This window comes from Rattus norvegicus, chromosome 5 (assembly GCF_021556685.1).
Source record: "Rattus norvegicus strain SHRSP/BbbUtx chromosome 5, alternate assembly SHRSP_T2T, whole genome shotgun sequence".
Taxonomy (NCBI): Eukaryota; Metazoa; Chordata; class Mammalia; order Rodentia; family Muridae; genus Rattus; species Rattus norvegicus.
The window spans coordinates 68283658-68303870 of record NC_141538.1 but is presented as its reverse complement, the minus strand read 5'-3'; positions in this window follow the sequence as shown (position 1 = coordinate 68303870).

The following is a 20213-nucleotide window of genomic DNA, read 5'->3' as shown; positions in this document are numbered from 1 at the left end:
CAACTACGATAGTCTGAAGGACAATTTAAGAAGATACAAGGGCTGGAGAGATGGGTCAGCGGTTAAGAGCACTGACTGCTCTTCCAAAGATCCTGAGTTCAATTCCCACCAACCACATGGTTGACTCACAGCCATCTGTAATGGGATCTGATGCCCTCCTCTAGTGTGTCTGAAGGCAGGTACTGTGTACTCATATAAATAAAAATAAATAAATCTTTAAAAAAAAAAGAAGATACAACCAATAATATGTCTCTTCATACTGCCCCATGCCCTCTTCCCTTCATTAAACAAAATTGTGCTATTCTAAAATTACTTTGAAATAAAATATGCATATCTGAAAGGCCAGCAAGTGTGTGTATACATGCACATACTGAATATATATAATAAAAATATTTTATGTAACTTTCCTACAAAAAAATTGTTATTAAGAGGAAGAGAGACAACCTACCTGGGTTATTTTAGGTGTTTGTTTGTTTGTTTGTTTTAAACCAATACTCTGGGAATTGGAATTCTCTCCCTGGCACAGACGTTCCCACAAGTATATAACCAACATGGACCTAAATAAGAGGAATCTAACAGGCCCTAGCTACACTCCTTGTGAGCTCTAAAACTGTTAACTTGTTTCTTGCTTCTCTGGTTTCATAAGTGTAAAAACTGTAGAAAGCTAAGAAATAGCCACTCTCTCTCTGCTCAAAAGGTTTGGCAGGAAGGGGGTTGGGGATTTAGCTCAGTGGTAGAGCGCTTGCCTAGGAAGCGCAAGGCCCTGGGTTCGGTCCCCAGCTCCGGGAAAAAAAAGAAAAAGAAAAAAAAAGGTTTGGCAGGAAGATGATCTGTGTGGGCTGTATTTGATCATATAAACCTTGAGAAGGGAGTTAACACAGCCCTGACTGAGCCAAGCCTGAGCTTCACGCCCTTAATTAGACTGCACCAGACATGCCAAGAATATTCTTGAATGAAAGGTAAATAGCTACTGGGCCTTTGGTTTCCATCTTGATAAATGAAGTAATTAGTCTAACAGCCCTGCTCTGGGAAAGCGTGCTAAGAAAGTACAAGGAGTTCGCATGTATCTGCTTTGTTCTTCCCGTAAAAGCTGACAGGAAGCCAGGCTGCCAAGCAGCTCCCCCCTTTAATCCCAGGAGAGGCGGAAGACGCATCTCTGAATTCGAGGTCAGAACGGTCTACACAGTGAGTTCCAGGACAGCCAGGGCTACACAGAAAAGCCCTGACCCATAAAGGAAAGAAAGAAGGGAGGAAAGGAGAGAGGAAGGGAGGGAAGAAGGGAGGGAGGGAGGGAAAGAGAAGGGGAGGGGAAGGGAGGAGAGGGGAGGAGAGAGAGGAAACACTGAAATTATACAGCACACCAAGTACACAATTCCTGAAAATAATTCTGATTTCTATCTCTAAGAGCCCTCAGCAATCTGTAACACCCCACCAAGCATGTGTGCTCCTCAGGAAGAAGTCACCTCTTAACCCCAGCTGACCACTAACCAGATATAAGGCTTCTAAACAGTCTTTGTTTATTGGCCTGGACCAGAGAATCCCCAACTTTGTAACAGAAAGTAGTCCTGGCTTTGAAGACCCTGTGATCTCAGTCATGCCCCAGTTAAAATTTGTTTACAAAGACAGGCAGGCCCCGGATTTGGGCCTGGCCCCCTTACTGCACTGTCCCTCCAGAATTTACTCTGAGCAAAAAGCCTGAGGAGCGGCCATGATACAGCCTTTATTCTGGTTCCCCGGCAAACCATAACTGAGTTCTCATGTGCTCCCTAAAGCCCATCTCTAAATTATGCAATACCCGTCGGGTTCCCCAGGGAGTCTTTCCCTTTGTCCTACTTGTTAGTATTCCTAACTGTTCCTCAGTCAGGGAAGAAGTGGAGGATGAAGTTGCCATTTCCAGAGAAATTTGTGACATTGGATTCATGTACTTCAAAGGGATCCTCTAATGGCTCAAGGCATTTAAACCTAAACCCCCTAGGTTTTTTTTTCCTCTAAGGAGACCAAGTGACGCTGTGGCCCAGCCTGCCATCTTGTGGCAAAACAGAGGATGGACAGGGGAATCACAGGGGACCAGGACCAGAGGAGCAAGGGTTGGGCTTTGTAACAGGTGTTAGACCCTGCAGCCTGCAGGGTCAAGAAATCGCAGTCCCTTGCCTCAGTTAGTTTATAATTCATAAAGGCAGGGGTGGGTATCAATCCAAAAGATTGTAGGAACATATATAAAGTTATGCCAATGAAAAGGTCAGAAGGAGCCATATCATGCTCTGAAAGTGAGTAAAGGTGATTCAACCGTCAGAAGGTAGAAACTGCTTCTCTGAGGGAAAGATGGTTAAAATAAAGCCTGCCTGATGTGAGTGAGGAGTGCGGGAGGAAAGGAGAAGAAAGATAAGGGTGTGGTGCCTCATGCTGGGAACCTCTCAGCCCTTGGAAATCTGAGGCAGGAGGATTGCTGTGAGTTGAAACAATTCTGGCCTATACAGTGAAATTCAAGCCATCCTGGCTACAGAATGAGATCTCATAAACAAACAAGTGAATAAGAAAGAAAGGAAGGGAGGGCGGAGGGAGGGAGGGAAGGAGAAAAGAGGATTCCAGAGAGAATGGTGTCTGAAACTGCCAGGGAAGGAAAAAGGAAAGAGACTGTGAGGTGAAAGGAGAGGCCAGGAGACTAGAGGGGGTCAGATGTTAAAGCGAACACCAGGGCTTCTCTTCACACTGTGAGTATAGCAAACCTGTAAAATCGGTCCTAAGGAGGAAAGACAGAGTCATGATCGCATTTCAGAACAGGTCCCAGTGTGCATAGCTGGGATCTCAGGATCTACTCAAGAGTCCAATCCTCTGCAACAAGTTTATCTGGGAAGGTTTGGGATCCAGTGATCACTAACGGGCAGGATTGGCACAGTGAAGAATCCAGCCACAGCCATGAGGAAAAGCAGACAAAGAAAAAGAAAAACATAGGCAGTGTGATGGTTTGCATATGCTTGGCCCAGGGAGTGGCACCATTAGAAGGTGTGGCCTTGTTGGAGGAAGTGTGTCACTGTGGGGGTGGGCTTGGAGACCCTCCTCCTAGCTGCCTGAGGATGCTCAGTCTGTTCCTGGCTTCCTTCAGGTGAAGATGTAGAACTCAGCTCCTCCTGCACCAGGCCTGCCTGAATGCTGCGATGCTCCTGCCTTAATGATAATGGACTGAACTCTGAACCTGTAAGTCAGCCCCAATTAAATGTTGTCCTTTATAAAACTTACATTGGTCATGGTGTCTGTTCACAGCAATAAGACCCTAACTAAAACAGGCAGATACAAGGGACATCTGCCATTGAGGGGGAGCCTTCTGCCCCCAAGCCCAAATCCTGTGCTGAGAACCCTCAGTAAAACGTCCAGGGCACCAGGGAAAGCCACTTAAAAGGAGGTAACTCTCTGGAAGCATTCTGCTATAAAACTGCCTGCACATGGTGCCACAGGGCGCTGTCGGCCACAGTGCACAGCAGATGGCTTAGGAGCCCGGTGCTCAAGAATATACCCCAAGGAGAAGGGCATTGCTGGAGCTGGCACGGAGCCTTGCATCACAACTGGGAAGTCCTTTGTAGCTGCTGTCTCCTAGCGCCCTCTACTGACAACATTTAGTATAGTAACAACGGTCCAGAAAACAAGCTATCCGGAAGGCACAGGGAAGCAAGCAATGGCAGGGTAGATTTGAAGATATGGGAAGCCAGAGACCACCTCTATTCTCATTCCTCAGAGTCCATCTCCTTACTCTGTTGAGACAGGATTTCCCTCTGGAACCTCCCCTCACAGCATCAACTGGTTGCACGGCGAGCCAGCCCCAGGCATTTTGCCTGTCTCTACCACCTCAGTACTGGGATTACACGTGTGAACAACCATGCCCCGCTTTTAGCTGAGTGCTGGGGATTAAACACGGGTCTTAGTGCTTTCACATCACGCACTGCATCAAATGATCTACCTACAAGCCCCTTGATGAACTTTGAGGAATAAGTGTACAAATTGAGAGTCTGCTGGGGCATTTTCACACGTGTATACTATGTATTCACTCCCATTATCCTTCTTGTCTTCTTACTAATTCTTCCAGGTCCTCTTCTCACTTCCAACACAACACAGAGAGAGAGAGAGAGAGAGAGAGAGAGAGAGACAGAGACAGAGACAGAGACAGAGACAGAGACACACACACACAGAGACACAGACACACAGACACACACAGAGACACACACACAGAGACACACACACAGAGACACACACACAGAGACACACACATACACACATACACACATACACACACAGAGAGAGACACACACACAGACACAAACACACACACAGAAACACACACATACATATACACATCCATACACACATACACACATATACACATACACACAGACACAAACACAGAGACACAAACATGCATACACACAGATACACACAGACAGAAACACACACACATACATACACACACAGAGAGACATACATACATGCACACACACACACAGAGACACACACACAGACACATAGACACACAGACACAGAGAGACACACATACACACATACACACAGAGAGACACACACACAGAGACACACACACAGAAAAACACACACATACATATGCACATACATACATACACACATGCACACATATACACATACACATACACAGACACACAGACACACACACAGACACACACAGAGACACACACATGCATACACACAGACACACACACAAACACACACACATACATACACACACAGAGAGACATACATACATACATGCACACACAACACACAGACACACACACAGAGACACACACATGCATATACACAGACACACACACGAACACACACATACATACACACACAGAGAGACATACATACATACATGCACACACACACACATCATTTAATCTATATTGTTCACATGAAAGTGATCTTTGCCTTTCTTATTTTGCTCAGCATGACGACCTTCAGTTCCACCCACTTTCCTGAAACAACGTGACTTCGTTTTCCTTGACAACTGTAACATGCTCCATTGTTAGTCCACATTTTCCTTATCGATGTAGCTATTGGTTGAGGCCTTGATGATTCAATAGCTTAACTTTTGTCAACAGTGCCAACATAAACGTATTCGGTAATCTTGAATATATGCTGCTTTTGATTCCTACGGTGTTTGAATAAGAACAGCCCCCATAGGCTATGTGAATGCTTGGTCACCAGGGAGTAGAATGATTTGAAAGGACTAGAAAGACTAGGAGGTGTGGGTTTGTTGGATGAACTGTGTCCCTGGAGCTGAGCTTGGAGATTTCAAAAGCCCATGACAAGGCCAGAGTCTCTCTGTTTGGAGATCAGGACAGAGCTCTCAGCTATTTCTCCAGCACCAGGCCTGCCTACTACCGTGCTCCCTACCATGATGGTGGACTAAGGAAACTCTAAGGAAGCCCCCAGCTAAACGTTTCTCTTACGATAGTTACCTTGGTCATGGCGTCTCTTCACAGCCATAGAACAGTGACCAAGACAAGACAATCCCTTTGGGCACATGCACAGGAGTGACTTATCTGCATCACGTGAGAGTTCTCTTCTCTTGGAGAAACCCCCACACCTACCTCCAGAGTAGCATGTACTCTGCCATTGACAGTGTATGGGAACGTCGTCTTCTCCGCCCTCCGCATCCTCACCAGCATCTGTCATCATCTATTTCCTTAGTGACAGTCGTTCCTACTGGGAGGTGAGATGGAATTGCAGTGCAGTTTGGATTTGCATTCCCCAGATGGCTAAAGATGGCTAACACTTGTTTATTGGGAGATCACACATTTTTGACCAGCACACCTTCACCTGTTGCAGGAGAGGTCTCTGGAGAAGGAGCAAGGACTACTGAGATGGACCAATCATGGGTATTGAAGTAGACCAGGAGAAGACAAAGGAAACAGTAAGAATCGACAAACACAAAAAAACAATAAAACGGTAAACAAAAATACCCATAAACTCCAAGTCCCACATGGACTGAGGGAGTTGGTATTCTGTCTAAGCTCCACGGCCACAGCTACCTGACCACAAACCAGGTATGCTCCGCCCCACAGTTGCCTGGCAACAGCCAGCTGTGCCTGACTATAAAGGGGGCAGCTGGCCCCCTCCTCTCCCTCTTACTCTTCTCTTGCTCTTTCCTTCCCCCTTCCCTGTCCCATCTCTCCCCATCTCCCCCGTCCCTCCAAGTGCTCATGGCTGGTCTTTCCTCCCCTCTCCTACTCTTCTTCTCTCATTAAACCACTCCACGTGGAACCATGTTGGCTTGGTGTGTTCTGTCTGGACGCAGGCCGAGATTTAAACCCCAACCTTGGTATGCAGTGATTGACCTCCTCAAGCCTACATGGCCGGCTGCCCCTCAACCCCCTACCCCCAACTAATCGCGGGGTGGAGGCCCTTCCCACCGAGTGCCTCCTCTGCCCGACCTGGGGCAGTCGCTCGCCAGGGGCCCCAAGCTCGCGGAGCTATGCTGGGGCTATGCTGGGGCTATGCTGGGGCTATGGCAAGGAAGAATGGAGATGCGTGTCACTTCAACACACACCACCCGATCGATGCAACGTGTTCTGCCATTACATCCACCACCGCTGCAGTGCCCACCACCCAAATTGGATCACCGATTCTTCTAGGCATCCACCACGCCATTAGACACCGTCACCTGCTGACTGCTGTGGGACTCAGGACTTCCACCTGAGTTACTGCTTCAGCTGGCGCTCATGCAGACTTCTGTGTGAACTGCTGCCCTCTGTGGTTCACCACATGGTGCCAGCTCTTGCCACTTAGACAGGCCCTCCCCAACTACACACAGTTCCACTTTTCCTGCTACCAAACTGCAGCTACACTTTCCACACAAACACCAGCAGATTGGTAGGTCTATTCCAGTTGGCAAGGAGGACCCTGATTTCTCAGATAAAGCCTGGCCAGCTTTTCTGAGATTACGGGAATTCCCTTAGCTAACGTACACGATAGGACCTCGATCATTGGGCGGAGTTTCCCTCGAAAGCAGTTCCTTGTTCCCCTCTTGCTCCGGGCTCTCGCAGCGGATCATGAAATCCCAGGCCTGGGTGGGAACGCGTTCTGACTCAGGCATCTGGCCTGGCAGAGTCTGTTATCGAGATTAATCTGGATGACGGGATGGATGACTTAATGACTTCCCCCAATGAGCTATTTGTTGTCTTCGAACATGTCTCCAAATTATGCTTTCTGGAGAATTTCAAAACTCTAAAACTAATGCCTCACCTGAGAACATCAAACTGATACACCCTCGCAATGATGTATTCATCAGGTAATGGTTCAAAATGGCCGCATAACGGCACACTAAATTCCTTAATTTTATGGGATCTTTACACTTACTGCCAGCAGTCTGGTAAATGGAAGGAAGTTCTTCATCCCCAAACATTCATGTACCTTTGCTCGAACCCCTCTCTGTGTTTCGCTTCCCGTGGCATCCCGCTGAGGTAACCTGTGTCCCAGGTACTGGCTGGTCAGTCCAGCAGGCCTCCCCACCACACACACTGTCTTTTCCATCATGGGCGCCAGTGCCTCAGCTGCGCACACCTGCGCAGGTGCTCCCGCCTCTCCCTTGCTCTGCAGATTTTTCATTCCTACCCTGTCTTGACATATGATCCTTACTAATAATTTACTTTCTGAGGAACGCCGGCAAGTTTGGGAGCAGATGAGAATACATGCAGATGATACCCTATTGGATCTGAGGCAGTACCTGACCAAGACCCCTGATGTAATTATAATTCCACAGGTAGCATTTTAGCCAGAGATGGATTCATAACCTGTTTCCTGGATGGTCTTTACAGGACAGTCTTAAAACCAGTGAATTTTGAAAATCTACAAAAGGTCATTCCAGGAAAACCCATTCCAATTTTTAGAACGCCTTACAAAAGCTTTATTACAATACACTAATCTAGACCCTGAAAACCCAGAAGGTAAGCAACTTCTGATGACCTATTTCTTTTCCCAGAGCTACCCTGACCTAGAAGATAACTTAAAAAAGCTAGAGAGAGGGGCTGGAGAGATGGCTCAGTGGTTAAGAGCACCGACTGCTCTTCTGGAAATCCTGAGTTCAAATCCCAGCAACCACATGGTGGCTCACAACCATCTGTAATGAGATCTGATGCCCTCTTCTGATGTGTCTGAAGACAGCTACAGTGTACTCATATATAATAAATAAATCTTTAAAAAAAGAAAAAAAGCTAGAGAGGGGGCCCGTAACTCCAAAGGCAGAAGTTTTGATGCTGGCTTTTAAAGTGCACCATGGAAGTGATGAGAAGGCTCGCAGACTAAAATACCATATGCTGGCAAAGGCTCTCCAACCAGCCCCAACTATTGCCTCAGACTCCTGGCCTTTTAAGGCTAAGGGACCACAGGCTTCTGCTACAAATGTGGTCAACAAGGTCATTGGGTGACGGCTTGCCCTAACTTCCACAAGCCAAGGGACCATGTCCTGGGTGCTATCAAGAGGGCTGTCGATTGCCCTCATGTTGCGCAGAACAGAGGGACATCACGTCCAGATAACTCTTCAGTAGACCTCCTAGGCTTGGCTATGGGCAACTGAAGGGGCCTGAGTTCCCTGGACCTGATCACTGCCATCACCAGCAGGGAGCCCTGGGTAACTATCATGGTATGTGTGCAGCCCATCTCCTTCCTCTTGGACACTGGGGCCACTTACTCAGTCCTAACAGAGTTTTGGGGACCCACTTCTCTCTTGCATCTCCCTGTTGTTGGGGTAGGAGGACAACCTTACCTTCCTTACCAAACCCCATCGTTTAGCTACATTTTTTTTTTTCGGAGCTGGGGACTGAACCCAGGGCCTTGCGCTTCCTAGGCAAGCGCTCTACCACTGAGCTAAATCCCCAACCCCGTTTAGCTACATTTTTAGGGGTATACTTTTTACCCATTCCTTTTTGGTGCCAACATGCCCTGTCCCCTCATTGGGAAGGGATCTTCTAGCCAAGTTGGGAACCTCCATTTTACTCCACCCATTGGCCCAAACTCAAGCTCGCCTGCAGCCCTTCTGCTCCATCTAACCAGCCAACCTACTCACACAGACATGTTGCTTCCTTTACCAGCTTCTCAGGTCTGGGAGGTCTAGAACCCCTCTGTTGCTTAACAGTCTTTCCAAATAGGATCTGGAAACTGCTTTCTCTGTCTGTCTTCTTGTCGTAGCAAACTGTTTTAAGACATCCAGGGGGTTGGGGATTTAGCTCAGTGGTAGAGCGCTTGCCTATCAAGTGCAAGGCCCTGGGTTCAGTCCTCAGCTCCGGAAAAAAAAAAAAAAAAGATATCCAGGACACATTCTGGAGGACAAATTCTTCCTTCTGCTCCACAAAAAGCTTATCTTAAAGAATGTTCATTTTGTTAATTCATGTTATTATTATCTCTTTTGTAAACTTACAAGCTACAGGAAACCCACTCAGACCTACCTCTCATGGACCAAATAGACTCCACCCAGATGAGTGCATCTGCCTGATCCCACTTACTATCTTTCCCAAAGGGTGGGATTCCTCTGGGTTTCAAATGTACATCTAAGAAAACAAACATTTTCTTTTCTCCCAAATACACTTAATCTTATTCTCTGCCTATAATATATATGTGTGTGTTTCAGTATCTTGTCAAGTCCAGGTGCTTACTACACCCAGGACAGCCCCAGAGAAGCGACCTCCACATGTTCCAATCTCCTCTCACAGACACAGACGCTTCTATTGGACCTGTTCCTTCTGACTTATCCTCAGATGGTTCCACAGACCCGGACAACAAGGAAACAGCCAACTCTTAAGTCGGGACAAACGTCCCATACCCATTTTTCTAGGTTCCCTAGAGACACATCGCCCTCAAAGAAAGCAGGAAGTAGCCAAAGATGACGATGACCCTATTTCTGCTCCACCATCACCTTTCTATTTTTTCTTTTTTTAATTAAACCAAAAAGGGGGAAATGTTGGTACTCTAAGCTTCACCCCCACAGCTACCTGGCAACAGCCAGGTATGCTCTGCCCCACAGTTGCCTGGCAACAGCCAGCTATGCCTGACTATAAATGGGGGCTGCCTGCTCCCTCCTCTCCCTCTTACTCCTCTCTTGCTCTTACTCTTCTCTTCCCTGCTCTTCCCCTTCGTCCCTTCTCTCTCCATCCCCCTCCCCCTCCCCCCACATGCCCATGGCCTCCTTTACTCCTCCCTTCTCCTACTCTTCTTCTCTCATTAAAGCTATCCATGTGGAACCATGTTGGCTTGGTGTGCTTTGTCCGGGCGTGGGCCAAGATTTCAAGCCCAACACAGGGGACACCAAATAGCAAGGTTCATGTGCTCCTGTTCCTGGGCTCACTGGACTTACAAAGCCTCCTTGGAAGGCCTGGGTGAAGCATCAAGCTGGGTCAGACAAGTGACTGACAGCAACAGCTGTGCAGAGCCAGCTCCTGGTATAGGAAAGGCACCAGAACAGAGCTGCTCTGAGAAGTTAGCAGGCTTAGTAAAGACATCAGGGACACGAAAGCTGCAGCCAGTCCACACAAACACTGCCATGGCCAGTTTTCAAGGAGGGGGTGGGAGTGGGGGTGCTTACACCTCAAAACTTACTAAAGTGAAAAGAGCGTGTGACATTTTAATGTGCTTTTAAGTTTCTGGCATTCTTAAAATCCAGCCTGGCGTCCTGCAGTTTCGTGGCCGCCATAATTCAGCAGCTGTTCCTAGATCATTTGGGAGCAGGGTTCAGTGAGGAGTGAAGTGACACAGTACATCCCCAGAAGGACCAGCCTGTCTGCTACCTACGAAATGGTGACATTGGCAGTGGTAGAACTTGAGCATCTCAGGGTTGAAGTAACTGTCAGCAACTAGAACTCAGCACTTAGATACAAAACAGGACGTTCTGGTGCTCTCTTGGAGCAGCATAACTGTAGAAGGGAGGGTAGAATAGGGCAGTGGGTGACTGCTGATGCTGCTCTCTCTCTCTCTCTCTCTCTCTCTCTCTCTCTGTGTGTGTGTGTGTGTGTGTGTGTATTACATATGCCCATGTGTATGCCATGTGTATGTGTGCGAGTATTGCATATGCATGTGTGTGTATGTGTGTACACTGTACATACAGAGAGAGCTCAAAGGACACCAAGCATCCTGTTCTCTCGTTGTTTTATGTCCTCAAGACAGGATCTGTCACGAAACCTAATCAGCAAGCACACAGCCACCCTCCTATCTGAACCCTCCACCATGTTGGGATTACAAACACACATGGCCACCCACAGCATCTCACGTGGGTGCAGGAAATATGAACTTGGGTCCTCATGCTTTACAACGGGAAACACTCTTACCCACTGAGCCATCCCCTCATCCCTGACTCCTGCTCTTTAAAGAAACCCTCTGCTTAGGTTTATTTAGGGTATTTTTCTGTACAGTTAAGAAACTTGGTCACAGTGCCTGGTGGGGGTTGCACACCTTTCATCCCAGCACTTGAGAGGTTAGAGGCAGGAGGATCTCTGAATTCAAGGCCAGCCTGGTCTACAGAGTGAGTTCCAGGACAGCCAAGGCTACACAGAGAGACCCCTATCTCAAATGAGAGAGAGAGAGAGAGAGAGAGAGAGAGAGAGAGAGAGAGAGAGAGAGAGGAAGGAAGGAGAGAAGAAAGGAAGAAAATTATTGACAAAACCATTCCATTATTAGGGGGAGGACGGGTGACTAAAAGAAAGAAAATATCCAGAAGCCTCTGAAAGACTCTCAAGTATGTAAACAGTGTGAGTAACCACTCCAATGTATGGCTATGGAAAGGTTTTTGTTGTAGATATAAGAGAGACAACAGCAGGAGCATCTGGATGGATCTAGAACATAGTAGACTAGCATAGCCAGCAGACTGGACCTGGTCATGAGAGAAGCACTAACAGAGTCGGAGAGAGAGAGGGAGTAGGGAGGGGGAAGGTGAAGACAAGAAAGGACCAAGAAAGCACATAGCCAAAACAGTGGGTTATACAGGAACCCCATGAGCTGGAGAGGTTTAGAATGGGAGGTGGCGACAGCAGAGAGGAGCTAAGATGCCGGCATGGACACTGAAGTGTGTAACAGGTAGTCGTGACACTGAAGAGCTGGAGGCTGCATGTGCTTTGGTATGCAAATAGGTACCATGGGTAGCCCATTGCTTTGTTTCTTCTGCCAGGGATAAGAAAGATGGCTCACTCCTTTTGATAGAGGAGAAAAAGCTTCACAGGTTCCTGGGAATGCTGGCTCTTGTCTAACTGCCAGAATTGGGGGAAATGGAGTTTCCTTTGTACCTGACCTGGAGAGAGACAGTAGAGTGGATGAGGTCAGAGAAGAGAGTGCAAAAGAGCAGATGGTGGAGAGTGAGGAAGCAAGAGTCAGAGGAAGGAGGACCCAGTGACAAAAACCAACACTTGCCGAGAAGAGATAAGCCTAGTGAGCTGAGAAGGACCAGGGGGCTAGCCTTGGGGCTTTTGAATTCTATGACAAGTACTGTGAGCAGGAACTGGGGCCCAAGGCCAGCATGGGCTTCAGGTGCAACCATAGGTGTATGTCAAGTTCACTTCTGGTAGAGCTTAAGGAAAGGACTGCTCCTGGGGAAGAAAAACCAGTTTCACAAGTTCCCGAGGCAAGCTGGGTAGACACCAGCAATCCTTCTGTAGTCCATCCTGACCTCATTTATAGACATAAGGACTGTCTATGATATAACATTTTCTAATGACTCCGTTGAGGTCAGGAGAAGCTTCCCGGTAAAGAGGAGGGAGTTGTTACAGGATGATAATGCTGAGCTGCAATGTTAATAACCCAAATAATGACCTAAAAGTAGATGGAGGCTACTATACTATCTAGTACCAAAGAAGTTATTATTTAGGCTATACCTAAAATCGTCGGTGGAGCAAGAAATCTTCCCCCTGCCCGCACCACCTTGAATTCAGATCTCTAACTATGACAGCCACAGAAAGCGCACTAAGCGCCAACCGCTGAGAATTGAGCTCTGCTTGTTTGATGCAACTTGGTTAAAACAGCACTAATTATAAACCAGCCCTGGTTTCTGAGATAAAATTGGACTTACTCTCACCTCAGGAGGCCGCAGCAGCCTTCCTGCTTTTGGGAATGTGAAAAAATGGGTAGAAATGAGTAGTAACACAGACCAGCCTGTGGGTTTGCAGATTAAGACTTTATTGTAGATTAGATGTGTGTGTGTCGGAATGGGGTTGGAGTACAGACAGACAGACAGACAGAGAGACGGACGGACGGACGGACGGACGGACAGAAACAGAGAACAGCCAGAGGCATCTGGAAAAGTCCAGAGCCGAGAAAGTAGTAGACTGAGCATGGCTGCCGGCTGACTCAGGGAGGTGGGGAGCTGGGAGGAAACAGAGCAAAAGACAAAGAGGGTGAAGGAGAAAGACTAGCTGCCCGAGTTTAGGGTAGGGGCGGAAGTGGGAAGAGCTGAGATGCCAGTACCGACTTGAATGTGTAACAGGTCCTTACGGTACTGAGAGAGCCTGGAGGCCAGTATGTACTTTGGTATGCTAATAGGCACAGGTAGCCATTTGTCTATCCGCTAGTGACAAGGAAATGGTTCCTTTTGGTAGATGTTGGGAACTGGTTCTAATGTTTTGTCTTAATTCTGCTCTTAAAAGGCGTGCTTCTAGAGGCTGAGGGTCTCTGCCCACAGCTGGCTTTGATTGGTAATAAAGAACTGCCTGTACAGCCAATGGCTGGGCAGGGAGATGGAGGCGGGACTTTAGATTTTGCAAGCTAGGGACCAAGGGGAAGGAGGAAAGAGAGAACCGCCTTGATGTGTGGGGTGGGGGGAGGCGGACAGTTCAAGGAATCAGAATTAAAGGCTGCCAACGTGTAAGAATCTGGAGAAGTGGCCTCACGGGCCACTCCCCTGCTTGTGTCTGGGGAACCAAAGATTAAAAAAAAGTTTTTAAAAATGTTAATTCAGGAATACCAGAAGTAAGTGGTGCAAGCCTTGGGGAGGTTTAGAAGTGTCCAACCACTGAGCTAGTTAGGCTTATTAAAAATTCAGGTGTGTGTGTGTGTGTGTGTGTGTGTGTGTGTGTGTGTGTGTGTGTGTGCTTCTGGTGTTCTGGTGGGTAGCTTCAGGCTCAATCACCAACTAGGAGGGAGCTCAAAGTGGATTAACACTGCTAAAGGTAGAGGTGAAACAGGCTGGATTCACAAGTTCCTGAGGTATGCTGGCTTTTGTCTAACTGCCAGAATTTGGAGTTTCCTTTGGACTGACAGTTACGGACACATAATGATGTATCTTTGAATCTCCACCTCCATGAACCAGTTTATTCACTTGGTCTTGTTGATATCATCGAAATTCTCTTTAGATTTGCTATTTATGAGTAGTGACCAGGCTAAGTCAAAATTCTGTGTCTTCCTTCCCACCATGTTGAGTGTAGGCACCAGTGCTGATGAGTGAGGTTTTCCTGGGCCAATTGGGTCGGGGAGAGCATGCTGGAGTGGCAAGCGTTTGGAAAAGAACTTTTCTTAAAGTAGCTGTCTTCCAGGAAGTGAGGAGACTTCAGCAGAGGCATCGTGGCAGGGACAGAGCAATGGGCCAAGCACAGCTCAGTTCTCAAGGTGCTTATAATGGTCTAGCCGGCACCAGCCATGTTTATACAACGATGAATGCTCCTGAGTTGTGGAATGGGAGACTTTCCTGGTCAGGGAGTTGGGAGGGAGGCCAGGGAAATGTCCCTGAATAAATAGTTTGAACTGAAATCCAAAAGATAAACAGGATTTAAGAAGTGTGTGGACACACTACTAGGTAGAACACAAAGGTCCTGGGCGTGGTGGGGTGAAGCCGTGGATCAGTTAGACCAGCAGGCCTGGAATGCAGGAACAGAGAGAGAGTAATAAGAGACCAAAGTGGGGGATTTAGCTCAGTGGTAGAGCGCTTGCCTAGGAAGCGCAAGGCCCTGGGTTAGGCCCCCAGCTCCGAAAAAAAAAAAAAAAAAACCAAAAAAAAAAAAAAAAAAAAAGAGACCAAAGTGGGGCTGGAGAGATGGCTCAGTGGTTAAGACCACTTGACTACTCTTCCAAAAGTCTTGAGTTCAATCCCCAGCAACCACATGGTGGCTCACAACCATCTGGGAAGGGATCCAATGACCTCTTCTGGTGTGTCTGAAGACAATTACAGTATACTCACATACATAAATAAATCAGTTGGAAATGCAAGCAGAGGCCAGATTATGGGGAGCTAAAGCCATTGAATGGTTATAGTACTTATGGACCATGGCAATATATTGTAGCTAAGTAGACTTTACAATTACGTCCCATCAAAACAGAGCAGATGGACAGTATATTAATAAATATATAAAATTCCTTAAATTCTGCTAATGACAACAAAGTCTGACCACAGACATTACAACAGGTGGCTCCTCTAGAGGCTAGTATCCAGCTAAACACTAGTATCCAGCTGTTCCTGCAAAATAAGCACTAAGTATGTCAAGCAATTTGCAGAAAGTACCAATTGTAATAATATATGCTTACAAAGTGGATTTTAGAAATGAAATATAAAAGGGTAAGTTGTCCAAGTTCTCAGAGTTAGTAAACGGCTGAAATGTGGAACTGAGCCTCCAACTGCAAAGCAGAAGTTTAAAAAGACAAAACAAACAAACAAGCAAATGAACAAAAACAAAACAAAAAAACCCAAACAACATCAACAACAGAACCTGAATACTGGTCAAAGAATGAATGAAATGCGCTATAAGCTCCTGAGAGTTACAATCGCGCAGTCTGATTTAGGGCTGGCGTGCAACACATACACAACTATCATAGTATCCACTAGGTGTCAGACTTGAGTTGCAATGGTGTTTCCCGGGACAGAGAGGAAGCTTGGGCTCTCTAATTGAAAACATTTGAAGTCTGGGTGGTTTCCTTGAAAAAACAAAAACTAAGCCAAGTATGGCAGTTACCTTTCTGAATAAAACAGTGATTTGTTTTTTTAACAAGTAAAAAGGCAATAAACTAACAAAACTGTGCCACTGCTCTGTTTAATGTGCTCCAATCTGTGCCCTCGTTCAGGAAGAAACTCAAGTCCTTAAGAAAGCCTAGGGCACTCAGCTCTAAGCCTTGCCCCCTTGCACCCCAGCCCTTAATCTAACTCTGAGAACTTGGTCAGGCTATAATCTTTATATTTCGTTTCTAGAATCCATTTTGTAAGAGTATTTTATTAGATCAGGTAATTTATGCAAATTCCTTGATATAACCAGTACTTATTCCACCGGATCAGCTGAACATCAGTGTTTAGGGGAGACCTCCTGTCTCTGGAGCAGAATTGAAACTCTTTAGAAATCCCTAGTGGTTGAAGCAGACCTAAGACATTGTAGCCATTGTATCTGAAAAACCTTCCCCACAGCATAAAGCAGCTGCAGCCTGCTCTTTCTTTCTGCCCTTAGCTGCCCTCTATTCCCTTATCCTGACTTAGGTCATCTGGGGCCAGGGATAACTCGCTGCACCAGCCTCATGACCTGAGTTTGATCTCTGCCACTTACATACAAATCTGGGTGTGTGGTATGCACCGGGATGCCAGCACTCCTGTGTGTGTGCTATGTACCGGGATGCCAGCACTCCTGTGGGAGTGTGGGAGACGGAGACTGGAGAATTTCCAATAGCCGTGGGCTAACTAGTCTAGAGTGTACAATTGCAGCAGCCACAAAACCAGAGACCTGCCTCAGCAAGGTAGAAGGAGAGAACCAATCCTTTGACATTGCTGTCTGATCTCCATATGGATGTCCTGACACACACACACACCACACACACACACAAAACACACACACCACACACACACCACACACACACACAAAACACACACACAACACACACAAAACATACACACAACACACACAAAACACACAACACACACAAAACACACACACACCACACACACACACAACACACACAAAACACACACACAACACACACACAACACATACAACACACACAACACACACAAAACACACACACAACACACACAAAACACACACACAACACACACACACACCACACACACAACACACACAAAACACACACACAACACACAACACACACAACACACACAAAACACACACAACACACACACACACCACACACACACCACACACAAAACACACACACCACACACACAAAACACATACAACACAACACACACAAACACACAACACACACACACAACACACACACAACACAACACACACACGACACACACAACACAACATACACACAACACACAACACACACATCACACCACACACACAACACAACACACACAACACAACACACACACAACACACACATCACACCACACACACACAACACAACACACACACAACACACACATCACACCACACACACACAACACACACATTGCACACAAACCACACAACACACCACACAACACACATACAACACACACAAAACACACACACAACACACACATTGCACACAAACCACACAACACACCACACAACACACATACAACACACACAAAACACACACACAACACACACACAACACACACACAACACACACAAAACACACACACAACACACACAAAACACACACACACACAACACACCACACAACACACATACAACACACACAACACACACAAAACACACACACAACACACACAAAACACACACACAACACAACACACACAACACACACAACACACACACACAACACACACAACACACACACACCACATACATTGCACACAAACCACACAACACAACACAACACACAACACACATACAACACACACAACACACAAACACACACACACACACCACACACCACACACACACAACACACACACAACACACACCACACACCACACACACACACACACACACACACACACACACACACACACACCCCACAGCTCACTCATACGCACACATGAAAATAAATGGGAGTGGAGAGATGACCCAGCTTGCTGCTCCTGCAGAGGACCTGAGCTCAGTCTTTAGCACCCATGTGGTGACTCATAACTACCTACACGTCCAGTTCCAGGGAACCTAACACCTTCTGGCATGCTTGGGTGCCAGGAATGCAGTTGTACACATGTATACATGCAGAGAAATATTTTAAAGGCAATATTAATATTGAAATTAAATTATAAGTGTTAATATTGTTTTCATGTTATTAATATTAATAGTGTTATTAATATTAAAAAGATACTTTCAAAGTAAAACAAAACAAAATCAACATTATAATTTCTAATTTACACTAACAGACCTTAACCCAGTATATATATGCAACAATAATGACTGAAAAAAAGAGGCCATGACTCTGATAGAGCTAGGAGGGGTATGTGAGGAGGTTTTGAGGCAGGGAAGGGGGAAATGATGGCGACCTTTATATTACAATCTCAAATCTGCTTGGACTTCTGTTTCCTCTCAAGGTAGGGGACACTGAGGAACTGAAAACTGACTGGGGTCCAAAGAAGCCCATGAGTCACTCGTGTCTCCTGAGGGAAACCAACCCATAATGCATTCAACTGATTATTTTCTCTGACTTGCTGGAAATTGTTTAAAAAAGATTATTATATTAAAAAATTCAGTGGGCTCCTACGGGATGCAGAAATAGGGAGAATGAAGAAGGAAACCATGGATTTTAGTCACGTGGCTAACCAAACATACAGCAAAGGAGTAAAAAAAAAACCAACCAGAAAACACAACTGGTCAAAGCCAGGAGCACTTCAAATGCAAAGCCACTGTAGAGAAGGCCTACCGTCTTCATTGTCACTGAATAAAAAGTAAATAGGTTTCAGGTTCAGGAGAGGCAGGGAGAGGGGGAGGCAAAAGCTCCTGAGGTGTCTCTCAGGGGTTCCTTCCAAGGAGGTTTTAAGTTGAGCAATTCTGGTTTTGGACACAGGGAAGGTATTCATACAGAAGCCACCCATTTCAATGGGTTTTATTTTATCCTAAACTGGTGCCTCTTCAGCCAGGTGCCAATGGTAAGCTTACGCAAAGTCTAATAAGGTCTAAGCGATGATGCTGGTCAGCCCACGAGATCGTTAGGAACTTGGATGGTTTACGACACAACATGGCGGGCAAACCAGCCAGGGATGATACCTTTCACAGACCCAGTAAACCCTGCCCACTGTGCCCCTTGTCACACATCGGGTTCCTCTTGAAGTAAGTTAAGTTTGGGAGAGGGAGCTTAAGAAGCCATGCCTGAGAGACCCCTTGCCCATCCTAATTAATGGTGTCAGAGTCACCAGGGAGATTTGCCTGGAAGTAGAGCTCAATTTGGGATTTTTGTCAGCTATGAAAACCCCTTCTTCCAAACTGTCAAGATTGTCGGATGAATATCCACCACTTCACCTATGTCAGAAGCGCATGAGGCTGGGTGTTTAGGTCAGTTGGTAAGTGCTTGCCTAACATGCAAGGCCCTAGATGGAAACAGGAGGTCAAATATTCAAGGTCATTCTTGGCTACATACAGGAGTTTGAGGTAAGTCTGGGATATGAGATACTACCCCACTCCCACCCACACCCAAAATGTGTGCATCTCAGCCTCTCCTCTAAGCTGTGATCTATCTATAATTTGCCAGCTCCCCTCCACCAGCCCTCCCTTAAGAGCATTTCAGTTCAGTATGTCCAAAACACGCCTCAGTAAGGGATAACGGTCAAGTTCATTGGGTCGATAAAACGGATGGATGTATTTACTCTCGAGTGTTTTGCCTACATACATGCTTGTGTGACTGCATACTTGGTACCTGCAGAGTTGGGAAGACAGTACTGGATCTGGAGTTTAGGTTTGCTGTGAGCCACCTTGTGGATGTGAACCAAGAGCAACCAAGCCATCTCTCCAGTCCAGGGATGACATTTTAAACTCTGCACATTAGGACTCAAAGTAGGGAGTGCCTTCAAACTAAACCCTGCTCTCATATGTAGTGGATTCTGTGTCCCCATTCCAAACACCTACCTCTTGACCCCTTGCCACCTCCTGCTGGGGCTGAGGCTCACCTCAGAGGGCAAGCTTTCATTTCAGCTACTCTCAGTGGCGGTGAGTGACAAGCCTGTAAGGCCTCAGCACCAACCGATGGAACAAGATGCCCTGTTCCAAATCTTGCTTCCTCCTGAAGCGACACCAGAGCGTGCAGTTCCCCAAGGAGACACAAAGGCCTAGCTCCTGTCACGGCTGCACGCTACCTTTACCATCGAATTTGTCAGATGCCTTACATTTGGGAGAATTCCT